The sequence below is a fragment of the Octodon degus genome, unplaced genomic scaffold (genome assembly GCF_000260255.1).
Source record: "Octodon degus isolate 3935 unplaced genomic scaffold, OctDeg1.0 scaffold00234, whole genome shotgun sequence".
Taxonomy (NCBI): domain Eukaryota; kingdom Metazoa; phylum Chordata; class Mammalia; order Rodentia; family Octodontidae; genus Octodon; species Octodon degus.
This window is the reverse complement of record NW_004524810.1, coordinates 455,145-460,121: the sequence shown is the minus strand read 5'-3', so window position 1 is coordinate 460,121 and position 4,977 is coordinate 455,145. Positions and strand designations below refer to the sequence as shown.

Below are 4,977 nucleotides of genomic sequence, written 5' to 3'. Positions count from 1 at the left end.
AGAAAATCTTGCTAGAAGGGCACAACAGGTTCACCCTCAAGAGCAGTAGCAGGAAGGAGCTGAGCACAGCAGCTAGACCCAAGCCAGGCACAGCTGGATAAATCCAAACTTCGTAGATCTGCACCTGAACTTCAGTACGTGCTGAGGTTATAACTACAATGAAGATCTACAACAAAAGTCAGAAGACAGTGCTACACAAAATGACGAGAAGGAACAAAATGCAATCTCAGAACCTAAGCCCACCCGTAACAAGTGCAGAGGACACTAACACAGAACAAACTGGGAATCACACAGCTGAAAGCAATGAATCAATGGCTTGTGAAATAAAGAAACAGCTGCAGACAGGTATAGAAGAATTCAGATTGGAAATAAAAAAAGAAATCTCTGAATTAATAACATCTGCAGTAATGAATCAAATGCAGAAACATATGGAGGAAACCCAATGCCCACCCAGAACAAGTGCGGAGGGCACTAGCTCGGCTCAAATGCATGAATTAATAGGGTCAATAGTAAATAAGCAACAACAGAAAGATATAGAGGAACTCAGAGCGCAATTCTTTTCTGAAATAAAAAAAAAAGATTTGTTGCAATGAGTCTGTGGAAGCAAACCCCTAGTGACTTCTTAAAGCAAAGCATTGGAAGGCCAGTTGTGGTCAAATTAAATTCGGAAGTGGATTACTGAGGGGTCCTGGCTTGCCTGGATGGCTATAGAATATAGGCCTGGAGCAGACAGAAAAGTATGTTAATGGATAGCTGAAGAATAAGTATGGGGATGCATTTATTCGAGGAAACAATATATTGTACATAAGTACACAAAAGATAAGAATGTGAAGACACCAAGGAAACAAGTCTTTCCATAGTTGGAATATATTTTATAAAATGTTTTCTATTTTTTGGTTCTTTTGTGATGTAAGTTTTCCTACCTTCATAATAGTTGGTGTTTTTTTTTTTTCACTGACATGTGAGTAAGGGGATTGTTTAGAATTATGGATTGAATTATAAAGTGCATTTCACATTTTTGTTTCAGTCATTTTCTTTTACTTCTGTGTCAGTTTACAAAATGCTAAAAGAATGAAAAATACAAATAAAAAAGAAAGAAGTGAGTTGTAATGGAATATTTTTCACTAGAGAACCTTTGACAAGCTTCTTTGTGATCTCCAGCAAAGTGAGCCTTCCTTTGTGTGCCTCCCACCTCTTACAGCTGGTGTCTCACTGCTAACTGAATATATATTGAATTTGTAACATTGGTAATTGAATCAGGACCTAAATTTCCTACCAAGCTGTAATTCTACTATCCCCAGCAAAACATGTTAGGTTAGGAGACAAGAATATTGAGGTCTAGTCCCAGATAATGTCAGTGTACTACTAAGTACAATCTTTTTTGAGACTTTATTTGAAATCCTTTGTAGAAGCTAACAAAGGCTACAAGGAATTCATTCTCCTAATTCAGCTACTAGGAAAGTCTGTTACTAATGTTTTGATTTTTGGAGATAGAATCTCACTTTTTACTTTAGGCTGGCCATGTACTCGTCTGTAGCCCAGGGTGCCCTGGACCTTCTGGCAATGGTACCTTGGCCTTCGGAGTGCTGAAATTACAGGTATGCACCACTGTGCTCAATTCAGGAAAGAATCCACTTTGTTCCAGTTTTGAATAAATCCTGGTGTCAGCCTCCCATGCTTTCCTGTCTGAACTCTGCCACTATTCTATTACCAAAGTTTCTTATGTAAAATTAATATGCCCTAGTCTCAGGACAAAGAACAGATCTGGTCGAAAGCCAAAGAACAGCTCTGGCTGAGACTATTAGTTAAAATAAAATTTTTTGCATGAAAATAACTTAGCTAGTATGTAGTTACAAATAGGTGTGAGTGCCTTTTTAACATATGAATATTGAGCAGATTTACTTACATGGCAGTAATATATTTAGATAGTCATTGATTGAGAAAAATGATTATTTTTATTTTCTATTTTTCATTTTTTAATTTATCTTTTTACCATAATTTGATTGAGAAACAAATAGCCATGAGACAGTTTCAAACCAAACTGTTAGGACAGTTTCAATAATTAAAACATTGCATACATTCTTCCTAGTGTTTAATTGCTGTACAAGATGCGGACATGATATCCTATTTACAAACACCATTAGAAGAAATCACTCTATTCATTAAGAGAATATAACTATATATCTATCCTACCCACTTTGAATACACAGATACCAAATGGACATTCATCTGTATCCCCTTTTTTTGTTAAGTTCCATCATTTAAATATTACAGGTGTATAAACTCGGAAAAATATTCTAAAAGTGTCCAGTAGCCCATAATAGTATTGGGTCTTCTGCTTCACTGGCAGTGTCAGAAATTGTAGACCTGAGTCCCCTACTGCTCAACATAACAGAATGGATTTACTTCTTATACTTCATTTTTATACTTTTCTGCTGGACGATTAAGGCCAAGGTAAAGCAGGACATATGCAACAAGCGTTGTAGCTTTTGGGTCTGATAAGGTCAGTGAAATCACCTCAGGATTTATCCTGAGATCCTGTACCTAAGATTGTAGAACCTTTGTCATTGTAAGCTATGTGAATAAGTCAAGGCCATTGCTTGGCCAATGTGCTCTCTGTGAAAGCCTGAGAGAGTGTTTTCTCTCCATGTGACTCTCCTTAGGCACACTCTACATCATTGGTCACTTTCCTCTTTGGCCCCCTAATCTCCTTGATCAGAAAACTTGGGACACTGCCAAGTTACATGACGTTACAGTACAAGTTCTCATATGTCCTGAGTCTTAAGTGACCTTGGAAGGCTAGGGCCAAATTATTGGCTTTCCTTGTGGCCCTCATTTTTCTCTAATTTTGGTCTGAAAAATTAGGTTGTTAACCCTCCAGAAGACAAGTTTATTGTTATTACCATACAACTTAGGCTGATAAGCTTAACCTCACTATCTGTCTGAATATCAAACATCTTAGGCATAACATGGAACAGGTATTTTTCATTAAGTATTGATATGTTGAACTTTAAGTCCCTACAGAATATGATGAAAAAACATTTCAAAATTAGAATATTTTTTAAAAATAGGCATAAGGAATTATATACTTCCTATATTTACACATAAGTCCAAAAATCTGATCATATACAACCTTGAAGCAGGACAGTCCCACAACATTCCTTTTTCTGTCTCTCGCCTTCATTAACCACCCCCTTCTTTTTGAACAATCGTCTACCGGAGAGACAGCACAGCAGCAACTAGCATGTCATGAAAAGCAGCCCGTATTCAGAAGACCAGAATGAAAGCCACTGCAAGCATAAAACTACTATTACAGACTACCATCTTCAGTGCAGTTGCTTATTTCACATGTATCAGTATATATAGTTAGTCAAGGTGAGAATCTTTCCAATTAACTGCTAGATTCGAAAATCTTCTGGAGATTCTCAGGATCATTGCATTACCCATCTTCTACATATAACTGCATGGATTGTCACTGTCATGTTTCCTAGCTCTTCTCCTTTCCCTCTCATAATTAGTCCTTGAGATCCTGCTTTCATTTACTTGTATTATACTTTTCTATTTGTATTTCTTCTTTTGAGTTCTTATCCAAGGGAAACTATACAATATTAACACATGTGTGTCTGGCTTATTTCACTTATGAGTATATGTTCAAGTGGCATCCACTTCAATATAAAGGCTTCGAGTTGATCATTCTTTATAGCTGAATAATACTCCCTTGTGTAAATGTACCACAACTTTTTCAACCATTCAGCAGGTGATGGGCATCTTGGTTGTTTCCAAAATTTGGCTATCACAAATTGCGCTGCTATAAACAAGGGACACATATATATCTATGATATGATATTTTCAGGTCCTCCAGGAAAGTTCCCAGTAGAGGAATAGCTGGTTTCCAGTCCAACTTTTCTAAGGAGTCTCCACACTGATTTCCATAATGGTTGCACCAGTGTACATTCCCACTAGCAGTGGAGAAGGGTTGCTTTTTCTCCACAGCCTCTCCTACACTTGTTGTTGGGTGATTTCATTATGATAGCCATTCTTTCTGGGATGAGATGATATCTCAATGTTGTTTTAATTTGCATTTCATGGGATGGCTAGTGATGTGGAGCATTTTTTCATATATTTATACGCTTCTTTGATTTCATCCTGTGAGAAGTGTGTGTTCATCTCAGATCCCATTTCTGAAATAGGTGTATAAATTTTGAGGCCCTAGTGTTTTTTAGTTCTTTATAAATTCTGGAGAGCACACCTTTGTCTGAGTACTTATTTGTCATGACTTTTTCCAAATTTGCTGGTTGTCTTTTCACTTTGTTGGTAATTTCTTTTGATGTGCAAAAACTTCTCAGTAAGAGCAGGTCCCTGTTGTTAGTTCTTTCAAGTGTATCCCATGCCATTTGATTTTTGTTCATGAACTCTTTGCCTATCTCTATGGCTTTAAGAGTTCCTCCTACTGTCTCTTCCAGGAGACTTAGTGTCTCTGCATTAATGTTTAGATCTTTAAACCATGTTGACTTTAGCTTAGTGCATGGTTATAGACCTGGGTCAAGTTTTAGTTTTCAGCATATACAGAGCCAGTTTTTTCAGCACCATTTGTTAAACAGGCTATCTTTCTTCCAGTGAGTATGTTTGGCCCCTTTGTCAAAGATAAGGTGGCTGAGTGTGTTCGTAGGGGCTTCAGTGTCTTCTAATCTATTCCATTGATCTTCAGGTCTATTTTCTTGTGAGTACCATGCTGATTTTATCACAGTAGCCTTGTAGTATAATTTCTAGTCAAGAATTGTAATGTCTCCTGCCTTGTCTTTATTGCCCAGGATTGCCTTTGCTGTTCTAGGCCTTTTCTGGTTCCAGGTAAATTTTAGGAATGATTTCTCTAGGTCTGTGAGGTATGTTGGAGGTAGTCTGATAGGTATTGCATTAAATCTGCACAGCAATTTTGGGAGTATGGCCATCTTCACAATGTTGGTTCTTCCTATCCAG

At 37.3% G+C, this 4,977-nt stretch overlaps 1 pseudogene; it reads left to right on the top strand.

Annotated features, from left to right (window-relative positions):
- The first annotated feature begins 589 nt into the window (after positions 1–589).
- On the top strand, positions 590–831 carry LOC101585028 (annotated as a pseudogene).
- The last annotated feature ends 4,146 nt before the right edge of the window (positions 832–4,977 follow it).